The sequence below is a fragment of the Adiantum capillus-veneris genome, chromosome 6, assembly GCF_014529385.1.
Source record: "Adiantum capillus-veneris isolate H3 chromosome 6, ASM1452938v2, whole genome shotgun sequence".
Classification (NCBI taxonomy): Eukaryota; Viridiplantae; Streptophyta; class Polypodiopsida; order Polypodiales; family Pteridaceae; genus Adiantum; species Adiantum capillus-veneris.
This window is the reverse complement of record NC_140936.1, coordinates 45247498-45271758: the sequence shown is the minus strand read 5'-3', so window position 1 is coordinate 45271758 and position 24261 is coordinate 45247498. Positions and strand designations below refer to the sequence as shown.

At 41.7% G+C, this 24261-nt stretch overlaps 1 protein-coding gene across 3 annotated transcripts in view; it reads right to left on the bottom strand.

Moving 5' to 3' along the window:
• LOC147455442 (uncharacterized) overlaps positions 1–24261 on the bottom strand; it is a 139577-nt gene that overhangs the window by 6794 nt on the left and 108522 nt on the right. The window contains exon 3 of one of the 3 annotated variants that reach the window (XR_015188359.1): positions 19245–19687. The exons of the other annotated variants lie outside the window; for them this stretch is intronic. The gene's annotated coding sequence lies outside the window, so the exon portion shown is untranslated. Of the gene's footprint in view, positions 1–19244; positions 19688–24261 lie in introns of those variants that run through there. 3 annotated transcript variants of the gene reach the window in all.

The window sequence follows — 24261 nt, the reverse complement described above, 5'->3', positions numbered from 1 at the left end:
TATCCACTACATACATAAGCCTCCCCCAAAATGTAGTCAATATCCCCAAAGCCACCAAAATATAGATCCGCTAAGTCTATAATGAGAAAGAAGTGAGTATTACTATCGATTACATAATTCACTTCTTGCAAGGGTTGCCCTGCTTTGAACTGGATGGAACATCTCCAACGGCATTAATCCCCTTCTTGGGCCAATGGGTCATTACCAATGCATGGAGCTTGTTTGAGATAGATCTAACTTCGGAGACACCTGTTTTATGTTGTACTGCTATGGCAATCAATTTGTTGCTAGTACTTTGTAATTCAGGCACAATGCTTTTGAAATCAATGCTATCCTTGTCAAGAACGGACCTCTACAAGAGACTCATGATTTTTGCCTGGTTGCTTTCTATGCGAGAAAGTTGTCCTTGCATTGAGCTCTGTTGCTGCAAAATACCATTAATCTGTAGCTACATCAGCTCCTCTAGACGATGAAGATAAACCCCTTTCTCATATTGTGAATGGCTCAACCAGTGAATGCTCTCTCTATAGTAAACCTGTGATGCCTCCGCTCTGTCACATGAGGCTTTAATTTTGGAGCATACTGTGTGGATGATACCTAGTCCATCTACAATTTGCTTCTTTACAGGTCCATCGCCACCTCGAGCAACGTCTTCAAAGGGCCAAGGTCTATGAGAGCCCGCAGAGAAGATGATGACGTTGCTGCAGACGTCGGGAGGAGGATGCTGAGCCCGCGTGCGCTACTGCAGTAGCCGGCTCAGCTGGCGATGAGCCCACAAAAATGATGATGGCGATGAGAAGCGATGACAGCCCGTGTGCGCTGCTACAGTAGCCCGGAGGAGGATGGCGTGCGCTGCTGCAGTAGCTGGGAGGATGAAGGAAGGCTGCAATGGCGAGCCTGCGTGAGAGTCGGTGCTCAACACCGCGCCATGCTGAGAGCTGTGAGGGGCGGGTGTGGGGGCATGAGGTTCTGTGGTCAGCGCTGCATGCCGAACAGCCTCAGGAATTGATGATGATAACTCACAGTCTCAATCTCACGTGGAGAGGAGGGAGCTGAAATGAAATGTTATATTGGCCACTTCAAGCTGGACATTTCCCGCTTGAAGTGCATTCCGTCGGCGGCTACCGTAACAGAGAATTCAAGGGCGAAATTTCTCCTTTTCCCGAACACTGACTCACAGTCTCAATCTCACGTGGAGAGGACAGGTATCAAATGAAACAGCTTGAAATGTTATATTAAACGTCTTCAAAGGGCCAAGGTCTATGAGACCTATTTTTTGTAACTGTTGGTAGACTTTGGAAAACCAAGCACCAAATGGAGGGGATTCCAACCTAAACTTTTAGCGTTTCAAAAAGTGTAGCTCACACCACCAAGAGGTCTTTCAGGGTGATATCCGTTGCCATATCTCAAACCCTCAACTGTTAAGAGTGTCATATTGTTATAAGAGTGTCACCTAGTGTCTGGTAGCACAGAGTGCGCTCAAGATGTTGTCAACGCTTATCTGAAACCCTCAACTGTTAAGAGTGTCACCTAGTGTCCGGTGGGAGCTGTTCCAATCTTCGAGTGAGGTACACTTTAATTTATTTGTCTTGTTGTGCAATGCTTAGCCCTACTCACATAGGGCTCTGATCCAGTTTAAAACTCAAACGATAGTAAGCTGAAATACATTTTTCCTGAACAGTGACTCACAGACTCAATCTCACGTGGAGAGGAGGGAGATGAAATGAAATGTTATATTCAATGTCTTCAAAGGGCCAAGGTCTATGAGAGCCGCAGAGAAGACGATGACGCTGCTTGCAGACGCCGGGAGGAGGATGTTGAGCCCGCGTGCGCTACTGCAGTAGCCGGCTCAGCTGGCGATGAGCCCACAAAAATGATGATGGCGATGAGAAGCGATAACAGCCCGCGTGCGCTACTGCAGTAGCTGGGAGGATGAAGGAAGGCTGCAATGGCGAGCCTGCGTGAGAGTCGGTGGTCAACACCGCGCCATGCTGAGAGCTGTGAGGGGCGGGTGCGGGGGCATGAGGTTCTGTGGTCACCGCTGCATGCCGAACACCCTCGGGCATTGATGATGATAAATCACAGTCTCAATCTCACGTGGAGAGGAGGGAGCTGAAATGAAATGTTATATTGGCCACTTCAAGCTGGACATTTCCCGCTTGACGTGCATTCCGTCGGTGGCTACCGTAACAGAGAATATACGTATGTCTGCATGCGATAAAGGAGGATAGTGGCAACACTAATACATGTGGCAAGGCATTCTCGATCACAGTGTGGGCCGTGATGGGGGCCTTTGTGGGCATCCACAAATACTGGCTGCAATTAGTGGTTCAAAGCTTATTGGCCACTTCAAGCTCACAGACTCAATCTCACGTGGAGAGGAGGGAGATGAAATGAAATGTTATATTAAACGTCTTTAAAGGGCCAAGGTCTATGAGAGCCCGCAGAGATGACGATGACGTTGTTGCAGACGTCGGAAGGAGGATGTTGAGCCCGCATACGCTACTGCAGTAGCCGGCTCAGCTGGCGATGAGCCCACAAAATGACGATGGCGATGAGAAGCGATGACAGCCCGCGTGCGCTGCTACAGTAGCCCGGAGGAGGATGGCGTGCGCTGCTGCAGGGTACAATGGCGAGCCTGCGTGAGAGTCGATGGTCAACACCGTGCCATGTTGAGAGCTGTGAGGGGCGGGTGCGGGGGAGCCCGCGTGCGCTAATGCAGTAGCCGGCTCACGTGTGCTGCTACAGTAGCCCGGAGGATGAAGGAAGGCTGCAATGGCGAGCCTGCGTGAGAGTCGATGGTCAACACCGCGCCATGCTGAGAGCTGTGAGGGGTGCGGGGGCATGAGGTTATGTGGTCACCGCTGCATGCCGAACACCCTCGGGCATTGATGATGATAACTCACAGTCTCAATCTCACGTGGAGAGGAGGGAGCTGAAATGAAATGTTATATTGGCCACTTCAAGCTGGACATTTCCCGCAATCAGTGCATTCCGTCGACGGCTACCGTAACAGAGAATATACGTATGTCTGCATGCGGCCGTGATGGGGGACTTCGTGGGCATCCACAAATATTGGCTGCAATTGGTGGTTCAATGCTTATTGGCCACTTCAAGCTAGACATTTCCCGCAATCAGTGCATTCCAAGAGATGACATCCTAGGTCTGAATCTCCTCGTGCACTTTCTGTGCTTTATGAAGTGCATGGCATTTGGCATACATGTCGACCAAGGTAGTGCCAAGCACGACGTTTTCTTTCAACGACCCCAATTTTACAATATTATCATGCTTTTTTGTGCCCATATCAGCATCTTGTGTGATGCCACATACCTTCAAGGTTCATGCATTTGGAGACATGCCCTCTCTTTGCATTTGTTAAAAACAACCTAGAGCTTTGTGACCGTGACCCTTGCCCTCAAGATGCAAGCGTATGTGATTGCATCTGAAGCGACACCCTCGCTTCGCATTAGCCGAAAACAACCCAAAGCTTCTTCGCATCCGTGAGTTCAACTCTTGTTGATGCTTGAGGTCTTATGGGGTTGAGCCTGCAACTTTAAAACCTGTCTTCTTCTTCTCCTACTTCTCTCTATAGTTCTACAACATCTGTGACGTAGCACTCATACATGTACCCATCATTGTTTGTGCGAGAGTAGCACCCAACATCGAGATGGAGTTCTGTCTGATGTTTTGAAGAGAAGTAGGAGGAAAACCTCTTTGGGTTATTGAAGGGGCATTCAGTCGGCCAACTCCAAAAATTAGGCTGTGTGGAAAAGGCCACCATGACCTCCACAGCAACACCCTACCTCTTCATATCCGAGAAGCTTCTAGAAATGGACCAGCTCCATCATCGCTACTCCTACACCATCCTTAATACCACCCTCCCACGCTTCTCTTATGGACGACTAAGCACCTTCACGCTCTTTCCCATCTCCAACCCTTGCGATCCTCAAGCTGGACCCAACACCCTCCTCCATTGAAGCTTCACCTATAACCCCACTTCATCCATCTCCCACTCGAATGCTCTCTCTACCATCTTCTCCTTGTGTATCTAGCTTAGAACTCAGCTCTCCTTGATTGTTGACGATTGTGAGTAGCCAAGGATGTTGAAGAGGGGAAAGAGGAAAATCTCTTTAGGGTTCTTTGGTGGTCATTTAGCTGGCGGCTACCACAATAGAGAATATATGTACGCCTACGGGCTATAGAGGAGGGTAGTGGCAACACTAATACATGTGGCAAGGCATTCGAGTGGAATATCAAGGGCATTGACACGCAGTAGGTGTGGGCCGTGATTGGCAACTTCATGGACGGCCGCAAATATTGGCTTAGTGCATTCCCGCAATCAGTGCATTCCAAGAGACGACATCCTAGGTAGGAATCTTCGAAGGGCCAAGGTCTATAAATGACCCCTCTTAAAATAGCTCAAAGCTTCCTGACCCTACTATTGGACATCAATGCACCCTTGCGAGGATCGATCGCAACAAAAAACAACACACACCTACTTCTCTCTCTCTCTCTCTCTCTCTCTCTCTCTCTCTCTCTCCCTTGACATCTTGGACAGGAAGCTCCTCAAGCACTTTTTGTGCTAATTCCCAAAATACCCCTTAAATTTTAAAATCCCCGAAAGCACCCTTGTATCTATTTTCTAGATCCGTTTTTTAGTGCTTAGCAATTCATCTCCAAAGCCTACATAACCAACACAAATTCTAGTTTTAGCATATTGTATCTATACTAATATTTTTTTTGCATCTCTGGAATCACTTAAAATAATGAAGCAATTCATCTCCAAAGCCTACATAACCAACACAAATTCTAGTTTTAGCATATTGTATCTATAGAAATATTTTTTTGCATCTCTGGAATCACGTAAAATAATGAAGCAATTCATCTCCATAGCCTACATAACCAACACAAATTTGTCTGAAAGTAATTTGTCACAATTATCTATAAAATAAAAGGCATGATGTTGTAAAATAATGAAACCTACATGATGTCTCCAAAAAGCCTACATAAAGGCATGATGTCACAATTATCTGTAAAATAAAAGGCCTACATAAACAACACAAATTCTTTGCATCTCTAGAATAACGTAAAATCTCCTGCGCCTACATAACCAACATTGATACAATTTTTTGCATCTCTGGAATAACGTAAAATCTCCTGTGCCTACAGAACCAACATTCCATTTCCAGGCGCAGGTCGAGGGGGGGGCGTTTCATGCGTTTAATGCCCACGGCGGAATCATGTGCCCACGGCGGCAGTTCATGCAGGGTGACAGGCCCAGCTCTGCAAGGTGGAAACAGGGAATGAGAGAGAGAGAGAGAGAGAGAGAGAGAGAGAGAGAGAGAGAGAGTGCTACGCTACTTGTAGGCCGTCGGTGGTGCAGTAGTCGGGTGGAGCCGCAGTAGGCCGGGGAGAAGTAGGCCGGTCGTGCAGTAGCAACCGTAGTAGCTCCTGCGATGGTGATGGTGTGAGGATGAGGAGCCGCAGTAGCTCCTGCGATGGTGATGGCGTGAGGCAGACCCTCTCAGGAAAATGACGCGAGGCATACCCTCAGGAGCAATGTATTGGCAGCAGTGTGGTAGGAAAATGAGACCCTCTCTCTCTCTCTCTCTCTCTCTCTCTCTGTGCCGCAGGAGCGAAGTAGCCCTCTCTCTCTGGAGCAGCGTAAGAGGCACACCTCTCTCTGGAGCAGCGGGCAGACCTCTCTCTCTCTCTCTCTCTCTCTCTCTCTTTTCTCTCTCTTGAAGAGGAGCTCTCTATGAGGACCTCTCTCTCTCTCTTGACGTGAGGAAAGCAGGAGCAGGACCTCCACTCTCTCTCTCTCTCTCCCACCCGCATTGAACACCTCGCATCGCCGGGCGCGCCAACTTGAGTAGGCGGCTGACGATGATGGTTTTTTTTTTAAATGCTTGACTGAGAGCCCGCTTGAAGGTCCTAACTCTCTAGGAGTCGCCACGTGGCACGGGGGGGGGGGGGGAAGGGGGGGCGGAATCCCCTTCCCTTTTATCTATTAGTATAGATAAGGAGCAAAGGCAAAAAAAGAAGGAAAGTAAAGGCTTGGGTTGAGAGGGCGCTACTGCCAAAAAAAGAATGTTTAGATTTTGCCTTGAAAAAGAAACAAAGGAGTAAAAAGAAGGGGGAGTTCTTTCGACGAGTTTTTGGCTTGGGGAAAAAAAGGAAAAAAGGAAGGATTGGAAGGCGGAGGAGAAAGAGAAGGGGCTTTCGGGTGTGCTCGACAGTCCGAGCCGACACATGATGGTGAAGTGTGGTCCATGAAGCGACCTGAGAGCACTAGGGCTCGGAAGAAGAGGGAGCCAGCGAAGGCTACCAAGAGGAAAGGCTGCTGTCGAAGCGAAGCCATAGTTGAATTTTCTTGTAGATGTGTGTGCCGACGTAATCAAGTGGCGAGGGAGGTGTGTGCCCCTCTGTGTGAAGCAGGTGATGGCCTTGTTGCGATCAAGAAGGCCATATGGATTTTGTACAGGTGTTTTTGTTTTGAAGGAGAAGCTTTCATTGTCGATTTTGGCATCGTCTCTCCCCCCTTTCTTCTTTGCTTGTCTCTAGGGTGTGTGTGAGCGCGTGCGTCCCCCGGACCCCCAGTGTGTGTGAGAGAGAAAGAGAGAGAGGTGTAGAGATGTGGAAGAGCTGGAAGCGGGCAAGATCGGTGTGGTAGCTGTCTGAGGATTGTGCAAAGCGTGTGTGCGTCGGGCGAAGTGCAGGTGAGGCCCTGCTAGTGTGAGTTGCTTTTTTTTAAGGTGTTTTCGAGAGGACAGGGGTGTTGTGAATACCCTAAGCTATATAGGGGTAGCTGTTTGTGTGTCGGGTGTGTTCCCCATTCCCCCTCTCCAACGCTCATCGCGAAAGCTGCAGAGAGCACTCCATCCAGACGCAGTTCGCCTATAAGACAGGAAGGAGGGGTACTGCCATGCACTTGCATACAAGTTGTTCAGATTGTGCGTTGGTACGCCAACACATAGGAAGCTTCAAAATGAGGAGGTACAACTCGCATCATAGGTGGAAATCGAGCTCATGGCCTCTCGTTCAGAGGCAGTTTTTGCCCCATGCCTTTGCATCGTGCGAGGCCGTGGGCCCAACTTCTGCACCTTTTCATGTTAAAAAAACCCGCGAAGTAGGCCGCCTTCATCCCCTGCTATTGCCACTCTTATTTGCCTACATGTGTGCAAGCTCAGAGCACAAACATGTGGTTGAACATGTTGACCTTGGATCCACATCTAGTGCCACCTACGTTCCTTGCCACGGATGCTCCTAGGCTCCCACAATCGAAGCGAATCTTTGCACATTCTCCCTAATAACCCTTTTCAAAAATTTGTACCGACCTACTCGCACACATCCCTTTTAATCAAGTGGGAAATCTGGTCGCCATAGCTGGTTGGCATTGACAGGGCAAATCCCTTCTGAGTTGTCTTTCAGCCACAAGCATCGTCACCCTGTCCGTTAAAAGCTCCATGACCAGCCCCGTATAAGCTGCAAATTTCAGCATGCGAGGGGTTTCATCGAGCTACTGCTCAGAAAAATCCATGAGCACTTGGAGACATGGGAAATGTTAGGCCTCAGAATGGTGTCCACGGTGGGCTACAAGCCCTGAAGCATGCAAAAATGGGCCACAAAGAAGGAGCGAGCTCGCAGGCTGCAAGGGCCAGGGCCAAATTCGGAGCCACATGAAGGGGTGATAAGGGGGAGCTGCTGTGGAGCAGTGAAGTAAGGTCGACTGAGTAGTTGGAGAGAAAGATGACCGCTATGCAGATGTACCCGTGAGCAAGCTAGCTGATCTGTCTGTTCAGTCATCAATGGATGGGAAGCATGTGAAAAGGTATGCCGAAGGGCCAGTGTTATCTTAACTCGGGTTGTTTGGTTACTTTAATCAACCCTACTATGTGAGGGAGCGTATTTTTGGAGCAGATGCCTTCGAGATGAAGTTCATTGAACATCACATTTTACTATGGTTAAGTACGTTCGGTAAGTTTTTATTTTAGTAAATGACTCTTCATTTTTTGAATGGTTTACTTACCTTGCATGTTAGCAAATCTTTGAGCTCTTTGCAGGCTGCTTGAATCCTCCGTCTTGTTCTTTGTATAAAGTCACTAAATTTTTCCAATGCCTTATTAGAGGTTTAAAATGAGTCTTGCTTTGTTGGTAGAGGCTACCGTCTGCATTGTTGAGATCTTCATTCTGAAGCGAACTTGAAGTTTTGACAATTTGTCCTTACTTCAGGGACAGAGTGACACTCCACCTTCAAGAGTCTGGGGAACTCTTCAGGTAATTTTCCATCCCGAGAATGCTTTATATCTGAGTTCAGTACTTATACATCAATATTCTATTTTTGATCTCCTTTCTGATGAGTTACTAGTCTCATGCAAGGGATGTAGCTCACTTTGTTCGATCTAGAATATACAAGCCACATGTTTTGGTGGGGCATTCGTTTGGTGGCCTGATAGTTCAACAATATCTTGTCCATGTTGTGGAATCACCTCTTTCGGCTACTTTGGAAGGTGAATGCAAGATGTCTTATACACACGAGTCTGCTTATTGCTTCAATATTTTGGATAGAAGTGACATTATTGGTTGAACAGGATGGGAGGAGCCCTACCCGCCCTTAACTGATGCAGTCTTGGCTTGCTCAGTTCCACCTACAGGCAATGGGTAAAGATGTTTTAGCATGAATGGTCTGGCAATGTTTAAATTACGTGGTTAATAATTTCTCTAGGACTAGGTTGCACAAATGAAGAACAGTTGTGGTGTGACATTTTTCCACAGGTCTAGCAGATATTAGTTATAGGAATTGAAACACTATATACTGTATTTGGCCCTCATTTAATGTTTCAACTACAAACTACTGAGGCTCAGCTTTCAACACAAGTAAAGGCTTGAGGCGAAACATGTATCAGAGGGTTTGGAGTGGTTTTTACAGTAGTAGCTGTACAATTGTTCATGGGGTATGTAGATAGTGCTCGGTACCTTTGTCATTCGGCAAAGTTGTCACTTTGACTGCGGAGGAGCCTTTGCAAGGGGGCCAATGCGGCAACCAAATCAGCACCAAGTTCTGGGAGGTGGTATGCACAGAGCACGACATTGATCCCATGGGGTCATACATCGGCGACACTGACGTGCAGCTAGAGAGAGGCTAAAATGACGTTCCGCAAAGAGGCTGAAAATTGCGACTACCTTCAAGGTGAGTGCCTTTAATATCTCATTCTATCATTCTTTATTTTATTTTATTCTATGAAATGCTGTTTCATCATGCCTTCTTTGCCATTTCTTTGATGTTACAGTTCCATTTATGTCTGGTATAATGAATTTGTTGTCAGTTTGTTTATATTTGACTATGTAGCTAGCCTGTGAAATCGTCTTGTTTGAAAACAATGTTCAAATCTGTCCTCAGTGAAGGTTTGAAAACAATGTTCAGATCTGTCCTCAGTGAAGGTTGTCAGGTTTTTTTAAGTGAAATTTTCACCGATACTGTTCTAACTTCTCTAGCTTCCTAGTATCCCCCCTCACTTGGTAGACATTGGCTTTAGATCTACGCTCACCACTTCCAGCCAGTGCTGGATTCCAAATTTGTTTCAAGTTAGCAAGGCTTTGCCACAAACTCTTTCTTCAATTAATGTTGATCTGTAAACTATATATTGTTTCTATGCTTGAGATGTTTGTCTATACACTATGATGCAAGCTTCTGTAGTGGCAAAGCTTCCTCTTTTTAGACTTCTTCAGCAAGGATGAGGACGATGTGAGGAAGAGTTTGTGTTGACGCTCACAATGGGAGGCCAACACCTTGCAAGCAAAGCGATGCATGACTTGTGGTCGTGCTTGTGGTGGCCATAGCAATCTAGGGATGGGCCAAGATGCATGACTACTATTTGCACTGCATAAAAATGCCAGACTAAGCTCATTAGGATGAGGACGGGCCGGCACTCAAAACGGATGAGGATGGCGGCATGATGCATGAAGATGTATGCGCTTGCCACCCCTTATCTGAAATTGGAGTCTCTAAAAAAATCAATGGTTTTTTATTTTTTTGAAGCCATTAGGAATACATATCAATTAGGTGGTACTAGCTGCAAGATAATCGAAAAATCTCCAAAATCTTTGAAAATGCTCTCCCAGGTGAGTACGCAGGTCCTTGGAGATGCCCTAGTGGTGTTAAGCAAAAGAGAATGAAAGCAAAGGTGGAGACTGACCATAGGTGTCAGGGAGGAGAATACGTCACCATGGAGCATAGGGTGAGCAATGAGGCTAGGCGCGGCAAGCTCAGAGAGCCGGGTAGGGATGGCACATAACGAATGTTTTTTTTTAATAACAAACAAAGCGCCTTCACAGTCTAGGCGCTTCGATGCAGTGGTTAGCCAGTATGATTTGTTTATGAGAATTCCAAAGTTTGATTTTCATGCTAGTTTTGCTTGGAAGGTGCGTTGCAAAGGTGAGGCAAAGAACTATTATATAACTGGTTTTAGGAAAGGGGACATAGGTCAGGTACAATATAATGGTTAAGATAATCATATGAGCATGTTTAGCTCTCCTCAGGTTACAAATTTAATAGTTTCAATTTGTCACATGGTCATATGGCTTGACCGGGTGTGCCATCTTGAGCTATCGATTTTTACCTTCAGTTCTTCTACCTATGCATATGGCTTGACCGGGTCTCTTGAGCTATCCATTCTTACCAAATGTGTAGTTGTGCCTTTTTTTACGATAAAAAGTGTTAAAGTTTTTAAGACTGTTAGTTTTTTTTCCATGTAGTTACAAATTCTATAGTCTCCATTTGTCGCATGGTCATATGGCTTGATCGGTGTGCCATCTTGAGCTATCGATTTTTACCTTCAGTTCTTCTACCTTTGCATATGGCTTGACTGGGTCTCTTGAGCTATCCATTCTCACCAAATGTGTAGTTTGCCTCTTTTTATGATAAAAAGCGTTAAAGTTTTTAAGACTGTTAGTTTTTTTTCCATGTAGTTACAAATTCTCTAGTCTCAATTTGTCACATGGTCATATGGCTTGACCGGGTGTGCCATCTTGAGCTATCGATTTTTACCTTCAGTTCTTCTACCTATGCATATGGCTTGACCGGGTCTCTTGAGCTATCCATTTTAATGTATAAGATAATCCTTATCCCACGTGGGAGCCCAAGATGAGGTGAACAGTGTAAGATAATCCTTAAATCCCACGTGGGAGCCCAAGATGAGGTGGACAATTTTTTTGGAAAAAGAAATTATGTGATGAAGATCCCATGTGGGAGCCCAAGAAAAAGGTGTACTTTTTTTTTTTTGAGAAAGAGGACTCCGTGCAAAGGAGGCTTTGGAGAAACTTAAGATAATCATTATCTCACGTGGGAGCCCAAGATGAGGTGAACAGTGTAAGATAATCCTTAAATCCCACATGGGAGCCCAAGATGAGGTGGACAATTTTTTTGGAAAAAGAAATTATGTGATGAAGATCCCATGTGGGAGCCCAAGAAAAAGGTATACTGATTTTTTTTGAGAAAGAGGTCTCCGTGCAAAGGAGGCTTTGGAGAAATTTTTAAGATTTATATTTTATGTACAAACTCAAAATTAAATACAGATAGTTCTTTTTTAAAGTGCATTTTGCTTAAGCATACACGTGCATTCATATCACATATAATTGTTTTTATTCAAAAAGATTAATCTTTTAATGAGTTGTTTTGTAATGTGTTTTGATTTGATGAGTGAAGTTTTTCATGGTTGTTTAAGAGTATGTATTATTTGTTATTTACAGAACAATCCATTTCATATGTGTGTCTTAAATCCCATGTGGGAAGCTTACTAAGTAGGTGGCTAGTATCGTATGTTTTGAGATTGAGATTTGTATAAGTTTACAAGGCAAATGTTATTGTTTTTTGACAAATTGCATTGAAACGATTGGTTTATTTTAATTTAGTATTCATTATATTTGTTGCTTTTCATGGGTTTTTCTCTTAACGTCTATTGCAAATGAAAACACACTACAATGTACACTTCTGTTCATTTGGAGTTTAACATGTATTTTTGCAAAAGCATGTGCTTTTAAAATTGTTATGTTACTAATATACATAAAATAGTGGGTCATTACATTCTGTACGAAATCCGTATGAGGGGGGATGGCTCATTGCGAGAACGTCCGTATCTTGTGTGTATGTAGGGGGGTAGGTTAGCATATAAGATAATGTACATAGGGGGGTTTCTCTAATTTTGATGCACACAGGTGACATCCCCCCATTACCAATAGTGAATCCCCCGGGCCCAACAATAGACCCCGATCCTAAAATTATCCGTATTAAGCCATTTCAAGGGCTTCAAATCTACTTGATCGTATCCCTCGAATTCTAAAGTTGGTGGTCCTTCTTTTGCTGACATATCTGGGATTATGGTGTATACTTCTAATCGCCATTTGTCTACCACATCAGGGTTTTCAACTTGTATATACTGAGTTTTGTTTCTGCCCATGTACATTTTTTCTTGTTTGTTTGCCCTAATCTCTTCTTCGAACTCAATACCATGGTCATCAACGCGAATAACATACTCCTCGTTAGGGTCCAAGTAAACCTGGGCTCCATAACTGTTAGTCTTGTAAAAAGAGAGTATATGCTTATAGCGCATTGTCGTTCCGATTTCTGAGCGAGTCGAGTAAGAAGACATTTCGGATGTTGAATCTGAAAAAGTGTCTGAGACTTCTTCAAGAATTGTATGCAAGGAATTGCCTTGATTCACGCTTTCTTCGTTGGATACTCTACTGGAGGTTTCTCCGAGTATGTCCTGATTTCCTAGTACACGACCAGATGTAAGGTTCATATAGACTTATGAAGCCCTGGATAGAATACTCATCTTTGGATCGACTTGTCGTCAATTTTCACTTGATTCGATTGCGACTTTCCGTCAAGCCATCGATTCCTCGTTTGCAACCTGATTCATGTACAAATTTGATCAAGTTAGATATTCTTCTATAAAGACAATAGAGTTTTTGATAACTCTCGCGATTGGTCTCTGTGTATCACTTCAAATCGAGCTATGGGAGTCAAAATTTGACTTTCACATTTGAATTTAGCAAAAATTCAAAGGTTTGATCTGCAACCTGGAAATTGAGTGTACACGTACTAATTTCGATCTGATTGAACCCAAAATTTACCTGTGGCTTTATATTATGTTGGTCTAACATTGTATAAGTTCAAAAGTCAAAATTGATGTTAGTAGAAGTAAATAATCGCGATTATTTACTTTTATCAAATTTTTACACTTTTTTGATTGGTTTGGCAAGTATACAACTTGTTAAAGTCTCTGGACAAGTTTCAACAAGTTTGGACAAAATCTGATCAAGTTTATCAACTGTTTTGTGTCCGCAGACTCTGATTTTGAGAATCTAGCTTAAGTCTCACTGTTGTGATCCAAATTTCACCAAAATTGATTTGTGAGGTCTACTTGATATGCTCGACCTTGTGTTATACTCAAACTTGCAAATTTCTCAAGTTTTGAAGCTGATGTAAATAATCGTGATTATTTACTTTAGCTATATGTTTCAACTTTTTGTCCCAAATTTGACAGAGATTTGTTAAGCACCTCTAGTTAAGGTCACTAGCCAAGTTTCATCAAGTTTGGATAATTTTTGGTCAAATGGTCATCAATTATCTATCCGCAGATTAACTTTGCAAATTTGGTCACAATTTTCAATCGAGTGATCCAAACCTTACCAAATTTGGGTTTTGGGCTTATTACAACATGTTAAAACTAGTGGTATGCTTACTTGGTCAAAAAGTTGAAAAATGGGATAGATGTTAATAATCGTGATTATTTACAAATGATAACTTTTTACAAATTTTTGATCAACTGAGCATGTACACATGTTTATCACATCAATATAAGCCTATAAATCAATTTTCAACAAGTCTGGATAATTTTTTTCCAAATTTACACTCAAGATTCAAAAAGTCAATACAAATTTTAGTTTTTACCCAGTTTCTTGCCAGTTTAGTGATCCAAATCTCTTGGGCCTTTACAAAAGTTGTTTGTACACATGCAATAAGTCAATGGTATGAACCTTGGTCAATTTAGAGCAGAAAGTTAATAATCACGATTATTAACTTTAGGCTTGAAATGAGTACTTTTTTGCAAATTTTTCAAAGACAGTTTTTATATGAGCTATTTTAAGCCTATGAATCAAGTCAAAACTTAATTTGGCTTAAAATATATAAAAAAAGTATATAATCTGAGTTTTGGCCAACTCTTGAAATTTTTACCTCGAAGTGTCTTTGAACTTACCAACTGGTTCAGACAACTCTTAAGCTTACTCTCCAGTCAAGGATTGAGTGGTTTCGAGTCTTTTCGAGCTATTTCTAACCGTAGACCTGAAATTTTATAACTTTCAATAACAACTCACACTTGATTCTTTCAGAGAGAGTAATGTTTTGATATCCACCTCGGATCCTACTTACCCTACTCCTAGATTCTCATGCAATGGGGTTGTGGAAAGTGTCCACAAACACTCGTTTTCTTGTGTTTTATGTTTTTTTGAGCACTGATCTTAAGAATTGTCTCGTCTACCAATCATTCTCAAAATCCTAATCTATTTCTACAATCCTACAATCCTAAAGGCACTCAACAAGTATGATTACTTCCAAGCTACCTCTACATAGCAAAAGACGACAATCTTAAGCTATACGATTTCTAAAAGAAAGTTTTGAACTTTAGGCGAACCTAGAGGAAGGTAAAGGACAACTACACAAGACGCTCATGTTTTTCCCTAGTTTAGGTCTCTTCGATCCCCGGCAGCGGCGCCAAATGTGGGACGCATGTCTAACCTCACTATCCTATCTTATTGCAGTATTAGCGAGAACCACGATTAAATTGTCAATCCATGGGACGAAGCTGACTCGACTAGTGCATGAAGCTACAAGAGGTTGTCAATCTCTCGGAAAACAACTAACAACTCGCATCTAACTCAAGCTACAGTCAAGTGACTAAAATCACCAAAAGCCAATCGCTCATCGATAAACAAATCACATCCGTTACAACATCAAATGACATCCAAACGTAAAGAAACTTCTAGGACAATTTTATAAGACCTAATCACACATGCTTATGGTCTCAAACCCCACTTCAGGTCAAGTTCCAAAATCACGATTATTAACAACAGTGGATTTTTGACCTAGTCGTTTTCGACCCAGAATGCATCTAAATACTTAGCAATGATGCCCCAATATCCTGCATGTGCTTAGTTTTTTATTTGAAAGTGAAAATTCCTAGTTATGATGAAATTAGGCCGCGGGTCGGCGATGCCAAAAGCTACGAAATATTGTGAACTGCTTACGTCAATGCTCTTACCTGCGGTTGCAATGTAACAAACGCGACTGTAATGTGACAACCGACGAGGAAGTAGGAAGCGTGAGAAGGAGAGGAGTGAGCACCGTTAGCTCACGTTGTGTTTTTCTTATCCAAAACTTCTAAAAAACTTACAAAAATTGGCTTTTATACCTTAGCCAAGTTTTTGGGTGGTCAAAACTAATAATCTGGAGTTCTACCAAAGCTAGGAAATGACTGGCTGATACAATCTGGAAGCTTGTATCCCCGGCTCACTAATTAGAAATTTTATCCGAGAATTTACGAGTTATAATATTTTCGATTATCAAAATAATAAATGCTTTACAAAGAGAACTCCGAAAAATGGTGTCCGTGTTAGTTTAGTACTAACAAACAATCATATACAAAATAAACTAATGTACAAGTATATCTACTTGAAATCACAAAAGTATAAAATACAAAGTAATGTAAAAATGTGTTGTCAAAGGTGCATCTTGACGAAAATCTATTGTGTGAAGTTTCAAGTTTATAGCTGAGAATTGTTCACTCTATCAGAGTGGAATTTACATCATGGGGCTTTGATATCATCCTTGGTGGGAACACAATTTTTGTAAGCTATCTATGAAACATTTAGCAGATCCTCCATTTATGTCACTCTTGTTATAGCCCAACTCTTGAGCTTTGTGCATAGCTTCCATGTCCGTTAAATTTGAGGTCAAAGGAAGTTTTGCAGCTTTGATCTTTGAGAACCATTTGATGGAAAAAGAGCATGCTTTGTTGTGTTCGTGATTGACAAAGCCAATCCTTCTGATAGAGAAGGCCCTTTAAAGTAAGAGTTGATACATTATTGAAAAAATATTCCATGCTGGTTGCCAAGATGTTTGGATTGAACTGATTGAGAAGATGAGACATCACTATCGCTAGGTTTGGTCTAGCTATCAATAACACTTTTGAATTGCTCATACAATGCATGTCCAAATTGAATAGGCTATTGACCGTAGCGATACAATTTGACAACCCCACGTGCATCACTTGATGGGCTTAATTGTACTAAGTATGGAAAAACTTATTCAATCAAAGGCTAAATTGGAAATATTTCCATTAAAGAAGGTGGAAAAGATACAATTCTTGATGGATTTGGACATCCCTTGTAAGGGCTATCATCAAGTAGAATTGTCCTTGTACATTTGCAAATATCTCCAGCTAATTTCAAAGATACTCAAAAGGTTTGCACATTACTTCCACCCCCATCTTATCGGGTCAATATATGACGGTCTTTGAATGCTTGTAGCAATTTTCTTGACTCCATATCATGAAGAAAGGAAAATTCTTCATTGCATGAGTCTCTAAACACCTTATTATTGCCAACACATTGTGGAGCAAATCTGTTGAACAAATTCCATGAAACAATTCCAACATGAAATATATCAAACAAGACATTAAGAAACTCCATACACCCTGGCCAAAGAACCACCCAATTTTTGCCAACTTGGAGACTTTGGAACTTTTGGGATCTTTGTAAAACAACGTCGTAACGAGGTTGTAATAGTAGGCCATTAAGATCCAAGATAACACATAGCTTTGATGAAGTTCTAGATAACAATGAAGTTATCTTGATAACATGTGCTACATCTATCAAAACCCAAAAATACATTTCTTAGTCAAAATTTCACAATCATATCTTTCTTGGAGGCTTATGTTGAAGAGTGCATGTACGTGGATGTGTGCGTTCGTGGTGCGGTATACATGTAAGAAGGAGAGAGTACACAATGTGTGGGTGGAGCAAGACTCTAGTATGAGCTACCCCTTATTCTTTGTATACGTACACAAGAATAAGGTATCAGTGGGCGGGCGCCCATAGCCTGGGCGGCTGGGCAAGGCACAAATGCCTATATCCCAACAATCTCCCACTTAAAAGGGAATGTGCGTGATAAGTGGGTCTTACTAGCTAAACTACTAGTATGTACAAGAAAATAGGTGAGAGACTCTCTCAATCTACACCCACTGCTCGCTCAGTTGATCTACATGCAATCGTATTGGCTCTTGTAAGGCAATCATACATACCCACGCTAGAGCCACATGTAAATCTCATAGACTACTCTGTATGGTCTACAAAACTCCACTGTGTCAATCATCACATGATTGACAACCCCTGATGCAAATGCTCCCACTATAGCTGCTAGATCGGGCCTTGACACTAGTAAGTTGATCATGAGACACCCGAACACTGACAAAATCTTTGCAAACCTAGCTGTACTCACCTCCCTCGCACTTTTTGCATATACTGCATCATCAGGACTACCCATCACGTATGGATGTGTCAACACTGACACTAGGATAGCTACATCCCTCTCACCCATAGGAAAAACTCTACATCATGGCACCAACTCATCAACCTCTACCATGAGCATACCAAAGAACACCATGTCTGTCATCTCTGTCTGTGTCTCTAGGGAGGAGACCTGCTCAACCTCTGCCTGCGCAAATTCTGACAAAACTTAATGTGTCTCACTAGAGCACTGTTGCTCTACCTCTATCTCTATAGAGTCTACTGGCACGGTCCTGCATAGCTAAATGCTATGTCTCATGAGCATGGTGGAGCTCACCTACAAAGGAGACACGTCTCATCTCTTGCTTAAAGCATGCCAACAAAAAAATCAAGACTATGTCATCTCAAACCTCAGACACATACATAGGATATACCAAGCCAATGTGGGCTCCTCTGACAATCACTAATGAACCACAATGCATTTGGAAAGACTGCTCTCTAAGCAGTATTTGACAACTAAAGTTTGCTAACTATCTCACTAAGATCAAGCTCTATCTCAGCTGAGGAACGTAGTGAATATGTCGTAACGTGTATGACGCACCACTGGGAAAAGACAAACAAATATATCTTGCACCCTCTATGTCAAATGACGAACCATCATCCAAGTGCACACAGCCAAAACTCCCACTAGAAAATTTAATGAACCACTCAGGACATGGTGTGACATGGAAAGTAGCATCGCTATCTAGTAACCATTGTGGAGAAAGTGTGCTATCCATAGACAAATATGCAAGAGGTACACTCGAGGCAAGCATGACATCATCATCACTTGCCTAGATTGCTAGTGGCATTACCTCTTTGACATGTGTCAAATCCGCATCTGGATCTTGCATACATCTCTGCTGTTTTCTCATACGTTTGAAACAATGGTGCCTAATGTGCCCTGTGTGACCACAGTGCCAACAGCGTATATGTATCGATAAGAAAGAGACCCCCATCTCTCACTGTCATAGACGTCTGCTGCCATAAGTGAATGCCAAAATGGCAACAAAGTGGGAGATCACTTGGCCACTACACAATCATGAAAACCATGACCAACGACCGATGCTCGCATATGCATAAAACAACTCCACAATATGCTATCTATAAGCATAAATTGAGACAAACTGCTGAACTGAGCATAAAGCACATAACCATATATGCAAGTAGAGAGAAAACTAGCTCAAAATATATCCCACAAGAGAAACTACCTGCAAAAATTTGCAAAAACCTGTGAGCCATGTGACTGTCTATCTGTAGCTACACAAGCATACACTAATCCTCACTCTCGCGAGAGTGGGTACAAGAACACCAAACTATGCCAAGCTGACAAAAAACCTGTCAAAGTGAGAGTAAACACTCAATCATTGTCAAAGCGGGAATATATTGACCATTGTATGAGATGAAAGAAGACTACAAACTTTTATGGTGAGAAGATGGGGAAAAACAAACAAAATTTTCTTTGCAAAATGAGTCAAAACTCAACGCAAGTCGCAAGCCAAAAAACTACAGATAACTGCCAAAGTGAGAGTAAACTCAACCAGTAAACCATCAGAGAGAAAATTACGGATACGCATAAACCATGACAAGAATCTGAGAAAAATTTGGCAGAGTTTTCCCTGAAAACTAATCAAAAACTCAAGTACAATCTATACCATAAACCATAACACCACTCAATGCCAATGAGTAGAAATGCCAAAATGGCTCCACATTTTTACATACAATGGCAATCTGCACTCAACGTACATCAACGGAGTGACCACACATAAGCAAGCGCCAAAAGAGTTTCAATTTGGAAACTTGATCAATGCAAAAACAATGCTCTCAAGAGAGCTCACCGGCACTGGAAAGTGCTCGTCAAAATGCATGTAAAATGGGCATCAACCATGTTCCATCACCATATGAAAACCATCCGCAAAGACCATGAAACCAAGCACAAAATCACTGCCAAAGTATTTTGTGAAAACTGCTCAACTTGTGTGGTACAAAAATTGTGTCTCTCAAGAGACCTCTTTGATGGTGTGTAAACGCCTCCATGACTCTTTGCCCAAATCTACCAAAAACGCTTAAACCACAAGCTCTGCACAAGATAAAATTGCATCTTCAGCTCAAAATTTATGCACCCACTTGGAGCATCTTCGGTACTTCCAAAAGTGCATCAAACTCGCACACTAAGCAAAAACAAAAAACCCTCAATTTTTGTATACAGTCATTTTGAGCTGAATATCAGCAAAACGATGAGGAATTTACAAAAACTTTCTTCTGCAAAGTTGTAGACCACGTTGAAACAGATGATTCGCGAGAGAAGAATGTTAAGATCTCTTTTCTACAAGGAGAAAAACAAACTTGAAAACAGTGTTGGTGCACACAAATGTTTAGGGTAGCACCTTCACTTATGCACAATTTTTTACATTTTCTTCTAAGCTTCCACAAGAGCATACATCACTCTCAGCTAAAGTTCATAAGCTCCAATTGCATTCTCACAAAGATTTCAAGATTTCTTGATCTCTCTACCACCAAGAGCGAGTGAGCTATTGCCTCGAAGCTCTCAAAGCCATCATGCTCCCCGCCATCACCAAACCGTAGCTCTAGTACCAATCGAAGAGTGTGTGTACGTGGATGCGTGCATGCATGGTGTTGTGTACATGTGGGAAGGAGAGAAGGAGAGAGTACAGAGTGTGTGGGTGGAGCAAGACTCTAGTATGAGCTGCCCCTTATTCTTTACACAAGAATAAGGTATGACTGGGCGCCCATAGCCTGGGCGGCTGGGCAAGGCACATACGCCTATACCCTAGCATATGCTTGACAAAAAGTACCATCTACAATTTCTCCTTGCAACCAAATAGTTTCAATCAACAATGCTCACTTTAACACTTTTTTGAGGGATGATAGCTCTCTTCTATACTTAACAATTATACATTAAACTTTGGGGTCATTAACAATTTGATGCAATAAGGGAGATATGTATTTAGATGTTAAGTTTTCTCAAGTAGATATCTTTTGCACATCCCAAGGAGAATTTGTGCATATAGTTAGATCTACTTTGTGCATATAGTTAGATCTACTGTCATGGTCCATAAGTCATTTTTTACTATGTCAAGAATGTCTAGCCAAGGATTAAGGTAGACTTATACAAATGTACCTTGCTGATGTCTATAGCACGCTTGATTATTGACAACTCATACTTCGTACACAAAGGAAGGTATAACATGCTATTTGAAAAATAGATCCCTTTCATCTTTGAAGATGAAATTTGTGTCAAAAAGTCCCTAGTTAAAACCCAAATACATAGGTTTTGAGAATGTAGAGCAAACTTGCTCATTTGGGTTTTGAACATTTAAAAACACACTCACTTAGGTTTTGAATATGTGGAAAAAACTTGCCCACTTAGTTTTTGATCGTGTGGTCAAAACGAACACATGTATTGATTGGGAGAAAGTTTCTCTTTTGAGGTTTGAACATTCAAAAAAACACTTGCTTAGATTTTCAACACGTGGTAAAACCATTTTTGAACATTTTCTTTTGCTTTTTGACCACTCTTTTTGAGCTATAACTACTCTCTCCGCATGGTCAAAACCTAGGTCAATGTGTTTTTTCACATGTTCAAAACCTATGAGTGAGTGTATCTTGTTTTTGAAGTGCAGTAGCTACGCTCTCCACACGATCAACTAGTGCGACGACTCTCTCCACATGGTCAAAACCTAGGTAAGTGTGTTCTTCCACATGTTCAAAACCTATGAGTAAGTTTTTCAATTGTTAAACACATAAGTTGATGATTGCGAGAAGGAGATGATTTAAAGAAACATCAATTGCAATTAAACATAGTAAAAGAATTTGACCATAAGATCAACACTAAGATGCCACCATGACTACAAGAGGTAAGCAATGTCTCATATACCGAAGATGACCAGTCAAATGGCTTATATATCTACAAAATTGTTTATACCTTCTAATTGTCATTGCATTCTCCTTTGAGCATGTGGTTAAGTTTTTCTCACTACCTTACAAATTTTAATATTTGAAAAATATAGTTAGAAATTCATCTCAATGCTTTTGACAATATCATTCAGTTTCACTTCTTCAGCTTGTGGGTTTTAAGTAAATGGATAAAACACTTGCACAAATATAACTTAAGCCATTGAATCCTAGCAAACTCTCTATTTTGAATGGTGTGAAACAAACATAAGTGAATCCATAGGCAATAGTTGCCATTTTAGCTTTTGCTACAATGTGATTATGATTAACAACAAATTGGAGCCACTACCTTAAGACACTTTTTTAAGACCAAAACCATTAAGATGTATTGCGAACCAACGTGTAGTATGAAATAGTACATAAACTTAAGGGACACACTTGGAGGAGAGAGAGAGAGAGAGAGAGAGAGAGGGAGGGAGAGAGAGAATTGATCTTGTTCATGTAGGTGGAGTGTGGACAAACATTCTCACTATAATTTTGACATGTGAACACAACTTTGGGCCCAGAGAGAGAGAGAGAGAGAGAGAGAGAGAGAGAGAGATGAACAAAATTGAAGGATGGAGGGGGAGACAAAGAGATAGGGAAAAAAACTTCATAGTACCAAATAGTACATAGGATTTATAATCCCAAAATTACAAGGAAAAAGAGTAAAACATGTCACAGTTCGAAAAATTATAGTGCAATCAAGGTACTAAACACCTGAAGTGGCCTTCATTTTCTCTTTCATGATAAGGCTCATGAAATCTTGGTTAGATTCCTCTACACCTTCTTGTGGTATATAAGGCACTTGTGGTTCATCTTCTTTGGTGTCTTTTGGATGAGAACTTTCTTTAGCCTTTTCATGTGCTCTAGAACAAATTCCATCAACTTCACGTTGCTCTTGCGAGTTGCAAACTATCATGATGGTTTTTCTTTGACTCAATATTCTAGCCTTTGATGCAAGACCATCTGCAAACACATCGAGGACAACCTCATGTTGGTCATTGAATGCCTTTAAAATTTTGTTGATAACTTGCTTCTTCCTTCTCACTATTGCTTTGGTCACTTGTTGCTCGTCATCAAGATCTTTGTCATTCCCCTCCACTTCAATGTGTGCATTACCCCATACTAGGGGCTTGTTTGTATTGTTGACATAGCGATTAAGGTCGACCAATTTTTTTCTCATGCTCACTAATGTTAACATCACAAATGTGTCTATGGCTCTCGAAGTAAAATTGTTGGCTAAGGGAAAGAAATAAATGCTACCAACAAGCATTTGGAACTTTATGCTCATGTGTAGAATACCATCCTCCAAAGAATCCATTTGCCTCCGAGTAAGAGAAGATAGTATGATGAATTTTTTAGGCTCTCAAGTCCTCCTTAGCAGCGAGGAGACAAGCCTCTCAAACTTGGAGGAATGCCAACTCATTCCTTCTACTCCATGTGCAACATCCAAGATAGCTACACCGATGGTAATTAGACCTTTGTACACATTATATACTAGATCAAGGGCTTCCAAATCATACCCAACAACATACACTAACCAAGGAAAGGTGCTAGAAGATTGAGGGTTTTCCTTTCTTCCAACAAAGAAATTCACTATGTCTCTTGCATCATTGGGTAGTGGACCTTGAATAGCCTTATGTGCTAGTTTTTTGGACAACCAATCACTACAAACTTTGAGCAAACATCTTTTGTGATATTGTAGTCAGTAACTAACTCATTCCATGTTTTCAAGACACTATTTTTGGTTGATATTGATGCACTGAAAAGTGTGACCAACTCTTCCTTTAACACCATGTCCTGCTTTAACTGCTTTGCCCTTGTTTTTGTATCTATAAGATCTTCCTTATCCCACTTATTTCTAAGAAATAAGATTTTCCCTTCATTGAAGTTTTTTTGCAACCTATTAATCTCTCCATCCTTTATCCCCATCAAGCAAAAAAAGATAGCCGGTGATGCTTGTCTTCCCTTCTTCCCAGATCTTTTTGCTTGAGATAATAACTCACCTTTGGCATAGTGTTTCATTATTGAAACCCATATATCAAATACTTGTTGGGAGCTTACCCCTTTATCCCCAATCTAATCAACAAAACCCTAGAAAAAATATATAGAAAATAACTTCGTAAAAAACATAACAAACGTGCTATTTCATAAAAGCAAAAAAGGTAGTGTGTGATGCTCTACCGGCCAAGGTAGCTATAGCGTGCTAGACTTGGGAAGTCCTTGTTGAGGTTTTGATGGAGATCCAAATGCCATTCATTGGTCTCGTCTCAACTACTTGAGCTGCTCAATATAAGGACCATTCTTCATGACATTATGTGATTCTTTGTTTGTCATGCGAGATAACGCTATATGCATCGTTGTTGGATATTCCACAAGTATTCAAGAATTTTGTGTTGCATATAAATGTTTGGTTGCCATGCAACCTAGTATTGTGCTTTGGATATAGATTTTTGCTGAATGTATGGAATGTAGAACTAATATATCCAATAAGAGTATGTACTCAACATGGATTCCTATACGTCATTGCTCGTAAGTGGTCTTTACTCCCCATTTTCCCTAATGTAAGTCATTAGGTAAGTTGCGGTGGCAGGAGCCATAGGATTGCTAACAAAGAGTTTTGTTAATGTCTCCACATAATCCCATGCAAGGGTTCTATATGTATAAAGTGGAGGTGCCTCCTCACATTTACCAATG